This window comes from Leucopleurus acutus (genome assembly GCF_964270905.1).
Source record: "Leucopleurus acutus genome assembly, chromosome: 5".
NCBI classification, from domain to species: domain Eukaryota; kingdom Metazoa; phylum Chordata; class Mammalia; order Artiodactyla; family Delphinidae; genus Leucopleurus; species Leucopleurus acutus.
Window position 1 is genome coordinate 104,540,599 of NC_139147.1, and position 16,092 is coordinate 104,556,690.

The window sequence follows — 16,092 nt, forward strand, 5'->3', positions numbered from 1 at the left end:
TGGGTTTGTTTTTGTAGGTCCTTTTCTTCTCTTGTGTTTCCCACTTAGAGACATTCCTTTAGCATTTGTTGTAGAGCTGGTTTGGTGGTGCTGAATTCTCTTAGTTTTGCTTGTCTGTAAAGCTTCCAATTTCTCCATCAAATCTGAATGAGATCCTTGCTGGGTAGAGTAATCTTTGTTGTAGGTTCTTCTCTTTCATCACTTTAAATATGTCATGCCACTCCCTTCTGGCTTTTAGAGTTTCTGCTGAGAAATCAGCTGTTAACCTTATGGGAGTTCCCTTGTATGTTATTTGTCGTTTTTCCCTTGCTGCTTTCAATAATTTTTCTTTGTCTTTAATTTTTGCCAATTTGATTACTATGTGTCTCGGCGTGTTTCTCCTTGGGTTTATCCTGTATGGGACTCTCTGCACTTGCTGGACTTGGGTAGCTATTTCCTTTTCCATGTTAGGGAACTTTTCGACTCTAATCTCTTCAAATATTTTCTCTGGTCCTTTCTCTCTTCTCCTTCTGGGACCCCTATAACGCGAATGTTGTTGCGTTTAATGTTGTCCCAGGGGTCTCTTAGGCTGTCTTCATTTCTTTTCATTCTTTTTTCTTTATTCTGTTCCACAGCTGTGAATTCCACCATTCTGTCTTCCAGGTCACTTATCCATTCTTCTGCCTCAGTTATTCTGCTATTGATTCCTTCTAGTGTAGTTTTCATTTCAGTTATTGTATTGTTCATCTCTGTTTGTTTGTTCTTTGATTCTTCTAGTTCTTTGTGAAACATTTCTTGCAACTTCTCAATCTTCGCCTCCATTCTTTTTCCGAGGTCCTGGATCATCTTCACTGTCTTTATTCTGAATTCTTTTTCTGGAAGGTTGCCTCTCTCCACTTCATTTAGTTGTTTTTCTGGGGTTTTATCTTGTTCCTTCATGTGGTACATAGCCCTCTGCCTTTTCATCTTATCTATCTTTCTGAGAATGTGTTTTTTTTTTTCACAGGCTGCAGGATTGTAGTTCTTCTTGCTTCTGCTGTCTGCCCTCTGGTGGATGAGGCTATCTAAGAGGCTTGTGCAAGTTTCCTGATGGGAGGGGCTAGTGGTGGGTAGAGCTGGCTGTTGCTCTGGTGGGCAGAGCTCAGTAAAACTTTAATCCACTTGTCTGCTGATGGGTGGGGCTGGGTTCCCTTCCTTTTCGCTATTTGGCCTGAGGTGACCCAACACTGGAACCTACCTGGTCTCTTTGATGGGGCTAATGGCAGACTCTGGGAGGGCTCACACCAAGAAGTACCTCCCAGAACTTCTGCTGCCAGTGTCCTTGTCCTCACGGTGAGACACAGCCACCCCCTGCCTCTGCTGGAGACCCTCCAACGCTAGCAGGTAGGTCTGGTTCAGTCTCCCACGGGGTCACTGCTCCTTCCCCTGGGTCCCAATGTGCACACTACTTTGTGTGTGCCCTCCAAGGGTGGAGTCTCTGTTTCCCCCAGTCCTGTCGAAGTCCTGCAATCAAATCCTGCTAGCCTTCAAAGTCTGATTCTCTAGGAATTCCTCCTCCCATTGCCAGATCCTCAGGTTGAGAAGCCTGACGTGGGGCTCAGAACCTTCACTCCAGTGGCTGGACTTCTGTGGTGTAAGTGTTCTCCAGTCTGTGAGTCACCCACCCAGCAGTTATGGGATTTTATTTTATTGTGATTGTGCCCCTCCTACCAACTCATTGTGGCTTCTCTTTTGTCTTTGGCTGTGGGGTATCTTTTTGGGTGAGTTCCAGTGTCTTCCTGTCAATGATTGTTCAGCAGTTAGTTGTGATTCTGGTTGGTCCCAGGTTTTTTTGTTTGTTTGTTTCTTAATTTGTTGTCATAGAACATATCTATCACCTCTGGCCTTTCTTCTGTGCTTTTTTTTTTTTTTGCGGTATGCGGGCCTCTCACTGTTGTGGCCTCTCCCGTTGTGGAGCACAGGCTCCGGACGCGCAGGCTCAGCGGCCATGGCTCACAGGCCCAGCTGCTCCGCGGCATGTGGGATCTTCCCGGACTGGGACACGAACCCGTGTCCCCTGCATTGGCAGGTGGACTCTCAACCACTGCACCACCAGGGAAGCCCCTTCTGTGCTTTTATACTAGTCTTTTTTTTTTTTTTGGCCGCACCATGTGGCATGCAGGCTATTAGTTTTGTGCCCCCTGCAATGGAAGTGCGGAGTCTTAACCACTAGACTGCCAGGGAAGTCTCTATACTAGTCGTAATGGCGGTTCAGAACTGTACTCTGTTTGTTTTACGCAATAAGGAATTTATTGAAAGGAGAGCAGGTAGCCCACAAAATTACTACAAATCACCTGGAACTTATGTTTTATTAATGTGTATATGCACAAGTTCAGGTAAGGGCTTCTCTTTTCTTAGTCAGGGAGAAGAACTCATCTCCTGTTGCCTTCCTGCACGCTCTGAGAGGTCCACTTTACCCGCTGCGTGGAGCTCACTGCACAGCATTTCTCCTAGATGTTCCCTTTTCATTCCACTCCCCTCCTTCTTCCCCTTCCCTATTCTTTCTGGTCAGACGTGCCCCTGATATTTGTCAGGCCTGGGGCAAAAGTACAAATTTGAATCAATATTATTATATCTAAATATTTAAATGTTACAAATTAACCTAAAATAAAAAAAAAAAAGTTGTGTTCTATCTTCCTGCTTCACCTTCAGAGTAACCTGGAAGACTGAGTTCTAATTTAGAATTCGTGTTCTGTGCCAGCCGCTGGTCCTCAGCCTCAGGCCCTTGGTCCACGCTGCTTCTTTTCCACCTTCCACTCAATCCTTCACCTGTCTGTGGCTGCCAGGAGACGAGACCCTGGAAAGGGGCTCAGTGTTTGGCCAGAATCCTGGGGTCCCAGTACACAGAGCATGGCCCAGAAGAGGGGGGATGCAATTCCCTACACTCCTCACTCTTGTTGGGAAGTGTGACCAAAGAAGGAGTGGAGGGGGTCCTTCCACGCTGGGTCCAGGGTGGAGCTATTTGGTCCACCTCAGACTGTAATTCTTCCTGAAGCCTCCTTTGTCTCTTAGAGTTCACAGTGACCTCACCTTTGCCTTTCATGCTCCCAGAGCATTCACCATTGATATCACTCATTTGAGCATTTAATCAGTATTCACTGTGTTGGCACTTAGCTATTTCCTTACAGTGTAGGTTTCCTGGCTCCCCAACTAAGAAGACCTGGGTTCATATCTTATAAGTGTCAGATATTTCAGTCATCACAACTGATGCTTTATAAATACTTGATAAATCAAATGGCCAAAAACAAAAACCCACCGTAGACTAAACCAATGTTAATAACTTTGTTCTCAACTTAATGTCTTATTTGATATTTCAAATGTGACCATTTATGTTTTTGCCATAATTGCAGGATTACATCTTTTGATTGTGGGAAACACACATACACATAAACACACACACCCTGGAAAAGCATCTTTTAATAGGTGGAAACTAGCATTGTGATAAAACTTCTTATATATCTAAAGTATGGGTACAAAATGTAACTATTACATGGAAAAATTTTAAGTAAGCCAATACACTAGAATTACTGCCTTCAGTATAGGACATGCTGAGAAAAGAGTTTCAACATAGCATAAAATAATCAGTTAATCAGGCCACAAATATTTCCTAAACATCTTCCATTTACTAAATACTGTACAAAGTTCTAGGTCCTAGGAGTATTCAGTAGTAAATAAAATAAGACAAAGTCCCTTATCTCATGGCGCTTATATTCAAACATTATAGCAGAAGACTGTTTTATATATATATATATATATATATATATATATATATATATATATATATAATTTATAAATGGTGTAATGATAAATGTATCAGATATATTTATTATTAGGCACTGCAGTTACGACTCTAAACCCGAATCCAGGCCAATAAGTGTGCAGGGGTCTGAGAAAGAACTTGACAGGATCAGTGTGGAGTCATTGCTTACACAGTAGCTACATCCTTCCTGCTGTTCTGAATTTGCTATAAACACCAAGAGGATAACAGGAAGAGTGGCACCAGGACAACCTGCTCACCTCTCTTCATGTTCCATCTTCTTTCCTTAGGACTGTAGTTCCAATTTTACCAATGACTATTTAGATTACACAATGAAATTCTGTGTTGTCTTGGGTTTGATTTTGAAAAGCCTAATTAAGTCTCCTTAACGTTCCTCCCTTGCAATTTGCCTAAAAGCTTTTTAGGGACCACTGAGAACAAAGTTAGTTTCCTGGCTGCTCTGAATGGTCTTTATTATTCCTGCTCTTCCCTAAATCTTTCAAGTGGAAACAGAAAGGAAATAGGAAGGAGGAGGAGGAAGGACACACAACTTTGCTCAGGCTCTTGGAAAGCACCACCTCCCAGGCTGCCCCACGCCAGCAAGGGAGCTTCTGTATCAGAGAAGTGATGCAATATGGTTACCTCAAGTTTTGCTGCCTGAGGCACCGACAGCTCCCATGGGGTGCAGACCCTGAATTGGTAGCAGAATGTCTACCCTGAGGCCCAGTGAGGCAACCCACCCAGAGGCTGGGGTAGAGAACAGGCAGAGAGACTGCAGAGAGGATATGGCAGAGACCCGGGGGTCTGCAGGCAGCAGGAGTTGGGGAAAGCCAGGCAGCCAGGGGAGCCCCATTGGGAGCACTGCCCACTGGAAAGAGCCCAGTCACCACTCACACCAGCCTCAGACTTGAGCCACGAATTCCAGAAGCACAGAGAGGCTGAGTGGACAATGGATTTTGCACAGCTTCCAGGTACAAAAACCAAAAACTGAACATGGCTCCAAGGACCTTGCCTTACCCCAACAAGTTGAACAAAATCACAGAGGAACAACTGTCTCCCCATCATCCAGACCCACCTTAAGGAGAGGAGGAGCCTCAAAAGACTGAGTATTACCTAAAGAAACTTTTTAAAGTATAAGATTGAACTAAGCTTTAAATTGGCATTTCTTTCTTTCTTTCTTTTTTTTTTTTGCGGTACACGGGCCTCTCACTGCTGTGGTCTCTCCCATTGCGGAGCACAGGCTCCAGACGCGCAGGCTCAGCGGCCATGGCTCACGGGCCCAGCCGCTCCGCGGCATGTGGGATCTTCCCAGACCGAGGCACGAACCCGTGTCCCCTGCATCGGCAGGCAGACTCTCAACCACTGCGCCACCAGGGAAGCCTGATCATATGGTTTTTATCCTTCAGTTTGTTAATATGGTGTATCCCATTAATTGATTTGCGTATATTGAAGAATCCTTGCATTACAGGGGTAAACCCCACTTGATCATGGTGTATGATCCTTTTAATGTGCTGTTGGATTCTGTTTGCTAGTATTCTGTTGAGGATTTTTGTTCTATGTTCATCAGTGATATTGGCCTGTAGTTTCCTTTCTTTGTGACATCTTTCTCTGCTTTTGGTATCAGGGTGATGGTGCCCTTGTAGAATGAGTTTGGGAGTGTTCCTCCCTCTGCTATATTTTGGAAGAGTTTGAGAAGGATAGGTGTTAGCTCTTCTCTAAATGTTTGATAGAATTTGCCTGTGAAGCCATCTGGTCCTGGAAAGCTATGGCTTTTGAGCATAGCATGGCTACCAAGAATGACCATAGTTAATCCTCTCACAAAATCCTTCTTAGCAAGCTCTGTTTCCTTTATGTCTCAAATATTACCACTAAAGTTATCTTCTGTATTTTCCATTTTTATTTTCCTTTTTAATCTCTTTCTCCTTCTTTTGGACAGCATGGGCCTTAAGGTTTTTAGGAAATTGAGCAGGGGAGAATAATTGGGCTTAAAAATCCTTCTGCATGTAGAATTACTGAAAAATAGGATATTCCTAGTTAGTTCAACTTTTTTTTTTAGTAGCTTAAAACAACACACATTTATTATCTCATAGTTTCTGTGATTCAGTCTCACCCTGGTTTAGCTGAGTTCTCTGCTTCACGATCTCGGCAGACTACAACCAAGGTGTTAGTTAGGCTGTATTCTCATCTTGAAGTTTGACTGTGGAAGGGTCCACTTTGAGGCTCACTCAGGTGGTTGTTCCTTGAAGCTGTAGGCCCTTAGCTCCTACAGGCTACCTGCAGATCCTTGCCATGTGGGTCCCTTCACAGGCAGTTCATAGCATGGGTGTTTGCTTCTTCAAAGTCAGCAGGGGAGTGAGGGCAAGACAGCCAGCAAGATGGAATCTTATAAGCATAACATAATCACGGGAGTGACATTCATCACCTTTACCATAATCTATTGGTTTGAAGCAAGTCACAGGTCCTATCCACACTCAGGGGAGGGGATCATGTAAGAGGGTGAACACCAGAAGGTGGGGATCATAGGGTCACTAGATATTCAACTTTTAAACTTGTTCTCACAGATGATTTCCTTCCTCCCTCAGTTTTTAAATTGTGAATTAAGAATAATGGTTTGCCTTAAACCTTTTGTGAAATGAGATGGTATGTCCACACAGCTAAAAAGAACCAAAATAATTTGCTCTTCGTGTATTGAGGCAGCTGAGACTATTCATTCAAGGGGATGTATACTTCGAGCTATTTCTCAGTCACCTTCATGCTTTTTACTGCTGGCTTCCCTTTATCACAGGCACAGTTCAGAAGTACTATGGCTATAAAAGCAAACAAATTTCTGTATAATGAGCATCAGGTAGTTATCAAACCCCTGGCCTCTTAGTACCAAGATTTCGTTTATCCAAAATTAAATCCACAGCTATTAATATTTAGTATACTAAATATTTAGCTATACTAAAATTAAAATCCATTTGTAAACATTTATCTAGTTCACAGCTCCTTCAATACCGGCAAATAGTGTATAGACAGGAGTGATAGAATTATTCATTAGATTTTTTTCCTGCACATAAAACTACATACAGTGACTCCCTAATAACTTTGGATTTGCTTTCATGAGGAATCTAATCACTGCTTTTCTACTTGTGTGTGAAGGAAAAGGAAGAAAACATTACCTGTTAAATAAGCCAACGTGCTGCCATTAAATAACTAGAGTGATGACTAGCATGATTGTTTAGTTTTTCTAAATGTTATTCTTATAATTATAATTCTTATAATTCTCACCTGGAATGGTGAGAGAGAACTGTGAATTGAGAGTCATTTAAGGTACATGGATCTGTCTACTCCTTCCACTGTGTATTTGTCTTAAAAGATTAGGTTTTAATATAAATGATGAATGATAGTTTATGAGACGCTAAACAACTTTTAATATTTGCCTTTGAAACAAAGTTAATTTAGAACAAAATTTCATTTAAAGTAAAGATGGTTTCATTAAAAAAATCCTTCTATTCATTGGAAGATAACCTAATTTAAATAGCTCTAGGGTGCAAAAAAGCTTCCCAGGTGTATTCTGAGGCTATGTAGATTAAAAGAAGCACAAAGAGTGTCTGAGATCTGTGTATATAAATAGAGGTTACCTGTCTCTCTCTAGGTAGAGTCAAAATATGGTGGTAGAGATATTCCTCTAGCCTGAGTCAGAAAGTTCCTTTCCATAAAAGTAAGACTTCTGTTGCACCCTAAAGGAGAAGAAGGATGGATTATGCCAAAAATAAACGAAGGGGGGCTATTCATAGATAAAGAAGATTCTGGGCAATGCGTGGAACTAGAGAAGAGATTCTATATGAAGGTTAATCACGCTGGAGATCAGAATGGTTAACTGGACCGCATATGCAGTGATGACCAAGGGACACCTGAGGTATAAAAGACTTTTGTATGAAAGCAGATGGCCACACACTGTCTCACGGAGGAGGTGGCTACCCAGCCTGCCCCCTCCACACACCCCCGCCCCCCTGCCACCACCAAGGCCCTTACTCTGGAAAGTAATCAGGCTGTTGTGTGCTCTGTGACCTACCCTGAGAATTGCTCTCACTCTTCCCTTGTTTCCTTTCTTTTCCTCAAATTCCATAGCAGGGTGCTTCCCTGGTGGCGCAGTGGTTGAGAGTCCGCCTGCCAATGCAGGGGACACAGGTTCATGCCCCGGTCCGGGAAGATCCCACATGCCGCGGAGCGGCTGGGCCCGTGAGCCATGGCCGCTGAGCCTGTGCGTCCGGAGCCTGTGCTCCGCAATGGGAGAGACCACAGCAGTGAGAGGCCCGCGTACTGCAAAAAAAAAAAAAAAAAAAAAAAAAAATGGGCAGAGGATCTGAATAAACATTTTTTCCTAAGAAGGCATACAGATGACCAACAGGCACATGAAAAGATGTTCAACATCACTAATCCTCAGGGAAATGCAAATCCAAACAGCAATGAGATACCACCTCACACTGTCACTATGGCTATCATCAAAAAGGCAACAAATAACAAGTATTGGCAAGGATGTGGAGAAGAGGGAATACTTGTGCACTGTTGGTGGGAATGTAGATTGGTGCAGCCTCTATGGAAAACAGTATGGAGAATCCTCAAAATATTAAAAATAGAACTACCATATGATCCAGCAATTCCACTCCTGGGTACTATCAGTAGAAAATGAAAACACTAATTTGAAAAGATACATGCGCCCCAATATTCATTGCAGCCTTACTTACAATAGCCAAGACACAGAAGCAACCTAAGTGCCCATCAATAGGTGAATGGATAGAGAAGATGTGGCATGTATATACATTGGAATATTAGTCATAAAAAGAATGAAACCTTGGCATCTGCAACAACATGGATGGACCTAGAGGATATTATGCTGAGTGAAATAAGTCAGAGAAAGACAAATGCTGTATGGTTTCACTTACATGTGGAATCTAAAAAACAAAACAAATGAACACATATAACAAAGTAGAAACAGAGAACAAACTGGTAGATGCCAGAGGGGAGAGGAAAGAAATAAGTGAGAGAGATTTAAGAGTTACAAACTTCCAGTTGCAAAATAAATGAGTCACAGGTATGAAATGTAAAGTGTGGGGAATATAGTCAATAACTATGTAATATTTTTTAAAAAATGAAGTGAAAAATATTTTGCTGAGAAAATATTTTGAAAGTTATAATAACGTTTGAGAAAATTCGAAATATTCTGGAATATTACAATGTGAACTAGGAACTGTTTCAGTAGGTAATTTTTTTCCCGTGGTAACTCTCTTGTCAATTGCAAATGATTCTTCATAATCTAGGATCACTAGACTTATAAAAATAACACTGTCAATCATTTCTGACTGAGCAGAATATTCTTCAGCTGAATAATTTTATTTTTTAAAATTTAAAAAGTTTTATTTATTTATTGGCTGCGTTGGGTCTTCATTGCTGCATGCGGGCTTTCTCTAATTGCGGCGAGCGGGGGCTACTCTTCATTGCGGTGCGCAGGCTTCTCATTGAGGTGGCTTCTCTTGCTGCGGAGCAGGGGCTCTAGGCACGTGGGCTCAGTAGTTGTGGCACACAGGCTCAGTAGTTGTGGTGCATGGGCTTAGTTGCTCCGCGACATGTGGGATCTTCCCGGACCAGGGCTCGAACCCGTGACCCCTACATTGGCAGGCAGATTCTTAACCACTGCGCCACCTGGGAAGTCCCTGAATAATTTTAAATAATAGAAAGCTTCCCAGCTTTATGAAACATGGACCCTTGTCTTATTGGAAATGTCATCAAATAAATTAGTGTTGGTAACAGGTCACTAACCTGGCACTACCTACTTCTGTCAATCCTACAACTGGACTGAGTAAACTTTGTGAACAAGAGTTCAGAAGTTGTGAGTGAATTTGAAGCTTATAACTCCCTAATAATTGCTAGGAACCAGAAGCATTGAACTTTAGTCAAGCAAAGTCTCACCACACATGTGAATTTCATGGTTTTGACAGCTACATAATTTTTGCCTAAAAGATTATCTTTCTAAATGCACACAGCATGTTATCTTTATAAATGCACAACTCATTTTGGTTGCTATAAAATGGGTGTGGAATGAAAAACATAATGTCTCTTCAGTGGATGCCAGAATTGCTAGTAGAGAAAGAACGTTTTATTCGTTTTAGGAAAAATAAGTTGACCCTGTGAGTAGGGAAGTCAGAAGCTTATTAATAAGAAATGGCTAACCTGCTCTACATGGGAATGTGAATAGACTGTATTGCTGCTGGGAGAGGGCAATCAGAAGACAGGGTCCGTGAAATGAGGGAGGCAATGGTGAACAGTGGCCGTCTGCTTAAGCTGTCACAAGCTGGGACCCATCTCTGCCAACACTGTCCCACATAACAAACATCTTTTTGTTTAAGAGTAATAGATCTCCAATTGTTCATGACAGGCAGTGGAGATTGGGACTTTTGTTTTCGACGCAATATAATTGGTAATTTGAATAAGAACATATCAGCTCCAGAGCAACTTTAATTCTGTTCTTCAATGGTTCCTTTAAAATGTACTCCATGGGGCAAGTTCTTCCCCTGATCCTGCATGAATATGCCAGGAGGCTTGACTTTTCTGGTCACTGCTGGGGAACACAACAAAGCCCTGAGGCTCCTTCAAATTGCAAAATACAGTCTCATTTCAGAAATTAGTCCCACTGTCTAAGCTTCTAACTTCACTTGAAACTGCAGCTACTCCCTCACTCTCAGCCAGGGAGGTAAGGCCAGCTACAGAAGCGTTGCCAACTCCTGGGGAAGGTACAAGGTTGGCTCATTTCTGAAATACTTCCTCCCTGCCCCCCCATCCCAACTACTTCAGTCTCTCCTGTCTCTAGTCCCTCCTGCACTGGGGCAGAAGGTGGAGAAGAAAGTTCTCACTTGACTGATGCTCTGGGAGCCTGGATGGCATTCCCTGGCCCTGGGTGATGTTCGAAGCTGATTCTCTTCTCCTGAGGCTCTTTGTGCCCTTTGGGGTTCTTTCACAGGTTCTCTGGAGTCTATCCTTGGGGACGTCTCACCTGAGTTTGCTTGGGCTGGTGGATATGCTCCCCTCAGCTCCTTGTTCACTCTTTCTGCAGCCTGTAGGAGGACCTGGGACACTTTCAGGGTTTCTCCACTGAAGCTTGCTTTCCCCTCTAGTTGGTTCATTTGGGCAGGGCCTTAGGGAAAGCGACGCTGCTCATGTGATCCTTGGAGAGCACTCATGCTTCCCCAGCGCCCACCAGCTTGGGGGAGGCAGGCCAGTCCCCATGCAGCAGCAATTCTCCTTCATTCAGGGTGTCACCTCTTAGACTTCCCACGTGTTTAGTAGATGCCAGTGCACTCAATCCCTCCAACACAGGGTAGACATAGCCGAGCCCTTCTCTCCAGGCTTGAGGTGAGGGGCAGACGCTCAGGGAGGGAGGTGGGACTGATAGTGCCCTCCACAAGCCTTTCCAGAGGGAGTCCTCCTCACAGACCCTCTCCACAACCCTGCACACCTTCCCTGAAGGTGAGAGGGAGGTAAAGACTCCGAGCCCCCGTATTCCATAACTTCCCCAGAGTGGTCTGCCTCACGGTTCACTTCAGTGTCTGATATCTTGTATCTTGAAGCTGCAACTGAAATGTCTAATACAAAAGCTATCTGAGGAAAAGTAATTTATTTGGCCTAGAGAGGAGGAAATCGGTCCAGTTCTAAGATTTAGACATAATACCGTACATATAGCAGTTGACCACAAATAGATATAATTATGTAGCTTTCATAGCTATGTGAAGCTTAGTCTAGTTGTGAAAAAAAAAAAGTTTTTCCTGGCCCTGAGATCTGAGAGAAATTTGTCACAGAGACATACGGATAATTATTATTATCATGATTCTTCGACAGATGAAAAACACTATTAACCACACAATGACATATATTAGTCATTCTCTGGTCATGTGAAGTGGCCTTTGGATAGGGCATCAGGGAGTTTAAGCGGGGCCTTGAATCTGTGATGCACTTGCTGTGTTACCTTGAGCGAGAGGCACCTCTCCTTTGGGTGCCTCTGTGTTCACCCTGCTGAAAATGAGGAGGTGATCTCTGGGATTCACTCTCTATCTAGTTTTCTGTGAGTCTGTGAAGCCCTGAACACTGTATAAGTGACAACTATAACCCTCGGAGGTCTCATTAGGAACGTACAGCGGGTTAAATGGTGGTTCCCCCCAAAGGTATGTCCACATCTTAGCCCCCAGAACCTGTGAACGTGACCTTATTAGCAAAGGGTCTTTGCAGATGTAGTTAAGAATCTTGGAGAAAAAAAAAAGATCTTGAGATAATTCTGGACTACCCCGGTTGACACTAAGTCCAATGACAAGTGTCTTTATAAGACACAGAAAAGGAGAAGGCCACGTGAAGCAGAGGATGAGACTGGAGTTATGCAGCTAGAGCTGATCTGGAAGATCAGGCAAGGAAGTTCTGGAGCCAGAGCTGAAAGAGATGAGGACAGATTTTTATCTGGGGCCTTCAGAGGGAGTGTAACTGCTGACAACTTGACTTTAGACTTTGGTCTCCAAAACTGCAAGAGAATAAATTTCTGGTTTCAATTCACCAAATTTGTGTTGATTTCTTACAGCAACCCTAAGAAAGCAATACAGAAGGTGTGGAAGAAAATGAAAGCATACAGCCTGGCATGAAGAGCACCTGCTTTGGGATTAGAGAACCGCGCTGCCTAGCCCTGAGGGAGCTATTTCAACTTGCTGGCATTTAATTCCCTCCTCTGTAAAATTAGGATAAAAATAGAGACACTGTTTTTTTATACTTCATTTAAAAGTTTAAAAAATAGTAACATTTATAGAATGGTTGTGAGGATTGAGATAATGAATTACTTAGTACAGTGCCTGGTTCATAGTAAATGATTAATAAAGGTTAGCCATTGTAATTAAGGTTATTGCATATGTGAGATGACAATCTCTTCCTCTTTCGAATGCTGTCTCTAAAACTTGCTTGGTGTTTACTCATATATTGCTAGAAAAATCTCAAAAATGAGACAGGCTACAAGAAAAATCACACCATATGCTTCTGTCTCCAAATCTGCCTAAATGTTAAAAAAAAGGGTGAATTCTGGTTATTATGAATGTTAGGAGCATCCTCAAAAAGGAAAGAAAAGGCACTATATATTATCATCCACATAAACTATTTTAGGGCCTTATCGCACACGTGTATTCAGCATTTGCCCCCTGAATATACAGGATGACATGTACATTGTCATGTGCCAAGTAAGAGGGACTTGGTAACTAGAAAGACCCTAATCTTTCTCCTTTAAAAGAGTATGGGGCAGTGTCTCAGAAGAGGATTTAAACAACACAGGTGTTTTATTCCCCTGGCTCCAAAACTTAAAAGTTGAATGTTTCTTTCTTTCTTTTTTTTATTGAAGCGTAGTTGATTGACAATGCTGTGTCCATCTCTGCTGTACAGCAAAGTGACTCAGTTATACACATATAGACATTCTTTTTTAATATTCTTTTCTATTGTGGTTTATCCCAGGATATTGAATGTAGTCCCCTGTGCTATTCATTAGGACCTTGTTGTTTATCCATTCTAAATGCAATAGTTTGTATCTGCTAATCCCAAACTCCCAGTCCATCCCTCTCCCTCTCCCCTCCCCCTTGGCAACTACAAATCTGTTCTCTGTGTCTATGAGTCTGTTTCTGTTTTGTAGATAGGTTCATTTGTGCCATATTTTAGATTCCACATATAGGTGATATCATATGGTATTTGTCTTTCTCTTTCTGACTTACTTCACTTAGTATGATAATCTTTAGGTGCATCCATGTTGCTGAAAATGGCATTATTTCATTCTTTTTATGGCTGAGCAATATTCCATTGTATATATGTACCACATCTTCTTTATCCATTCATCTGTCAATGGACATTTGTTTCCACGTTTTGGCTATTGTAAATAGTGCTGCTATGAACATAGGGGTGCATGTATCTTTTTGAATTATAGTTTTGTCCAGGTATATTCCCAGGTGTGGGATTGCTGGGTCATATGGTAATTCTATTTTTAGTTTTCTGAGGAACCTCCATACTCTTCTCCATAGTGGCTGTACCAACTTACATTCCCACCAACAGTGTAGGAGGGTTCCCTTTTCTCCACACCCTCTCCAGCATTTATTGTTTTTTTAAATTAATTATTTATTAATTTTGGCTGCGTTGGGTCTTCATTGTTGTGCATGGGCTTTCTCTAGTTGCAGTGAGCAGGGGCCACTCCTCGTTGCGGTGCGCAGGCTTCTCATTGTGGTGACCTCCCTTGTTGGGAAGCATGGGCTCTAGGGTGCGCGGGCTTCAGTAGTTGTGGCTCGCGGGCTCTAGAGAGCAGGCTCAGTAGTTGTGGCGCACGCTCCGCGGCATGTGGCATCTTCCTGGATCAGGGCTCGAACCCATGTCCCCTGCATTGGCAGGCTGATTCCCAACCACTGCACCACCAGAGAAGTCCCAGCATTTATTGTTTGTAGACTTTTTAATGATGGTCATTCTGACCGGGATGAGGTGATACCTCATTGTAGTTTTGATTTGCATTTCTCTAATAATTAGCGATGTTGAGCATCTTTTCATGTGCCTACTGGCCATCTGTATGTCTTCTTTGAAGAAATGTCTATTAAGGTCTTCTGCCCATTTTTCAGTTGGGTGTTTTTTGTTGTTGTTGAGTTGTATGAGCTATTTGTATATTTTAGAAATTAAGCCCTTGTCAGTTGCATCATTTGCAAATATTCTCTTCCATTCCGTAGGTTGTCTTTTCGTTTTGTTTTCCTTTGCTGTGCAAAATCTTGTAAGTTTGATTAGGTCCCATTTGCCTATTTTTGTTTTTATTTCTATTGCCTTGGGAGACTGACCTAAGAAAACATTGGTACGATTTATGTCACAGAATGTTTTGCCTATGCTCTCTTCTAGGAGTTTTATGGTGTCATGTCTCATGTTTAAGTCTTTAAGCCATTTTGAGTTTATTTTTGTGCATGGCGTGAGGGTGTGTTCTAACTGAACGAATGTTTCTTGATTTTTCAACTGTGATGCCAACCAGGCTTGGGAAGATATTAGCCACTCTCAGACTTGTCTTTCTTGCTGCAAATCCAACCATTCTAAATAGAGGAGATAGAGACCATAACCTAAAAATGTGGTGTAGTACAGATATGACCAATGAGGATCTAATTTTGAGGTGGGCAGACACTCTGATTTGTATCTACTATAGAAACCTCTCTATGGACCTCAAAACAGGTGAAGGTCACCTATGTGCAGCTCCAGCTACCAGGTCACCAGTCACAGCAGTGTGGGGAATTCCACACTTCAGATCTAGACTCCTTGTCCCAGTTTGCTGTACAATCACTCTAGACTACAGTTTATCTGATATTATCATTTAAAAGTACTATATCTGAGTGTTAGCTCACTTAGAAAAGCAACTTGAGTACAGGACCTATGTTCTTTGTATCTTTCATGTTGTGCATTTATTAGGCAAAAACCAAATATTGGTTTGATGAAATAGATTAGAGAATTAAATGACTGTATCAAAATTAAAATTCTGTGAATGACATATAAGAAAAAATTCTTGAAATTCAAAATGTTTGGATAATTAAAATAAATGTGATGATGGCATAACAGTTACACAGAATGTTCTAGAAAATTGAATATTAAGTGCCTAAATTAAGAGATCTCCAAATTTATTTAAGGTTAAAGCCACCCATAAAACTGAATATTTAAAAAAACTTGTGGCATATGATCCAACAAATTCCACTTCTGGTATTTATTTGAAGGAAACAAAAAAACTACCTTGAAAAGGTATCTGCACCCCCTTGTTCATTGCAGGATTATTTACAATAGCCAAGACATGAAAGGAACCTAAGAGTTGATTGATGGATAAATGGATAAAGAAGTCGTGATATATATAAAAAGAAGGAAATCTTGCCATTTGTGATGACATGGATGGACCTTAACAGCATTACGCTAAGTGACAGAGAAAGACAAATACTGAAAGATCTGTTATATGTGGAATCTACCCCCCTGCCAAAAAAAAATGCACAAAACTCATTGATACAGAGAACAGATTGGTGGTTGCCAGAGGCAATCGCGTGGGGAGTGGTTGAAATGGGTGAAGGTTTCAAAAGGTACAAACTTCCAATTATAAAATAAGCAAGTCACTGGGGCTGTAATGTACAGCATGATGACTATAGTTAATGATTCTGTATTATATATTTGAAAGTTGTTAAAAGAGTAGATCTTAAAAGTTCTAAACACAAGAAAAAAATTGTGACTGTGGCGATGGATGTTAACTAGACTTATTGTGGTGATCATTTTGC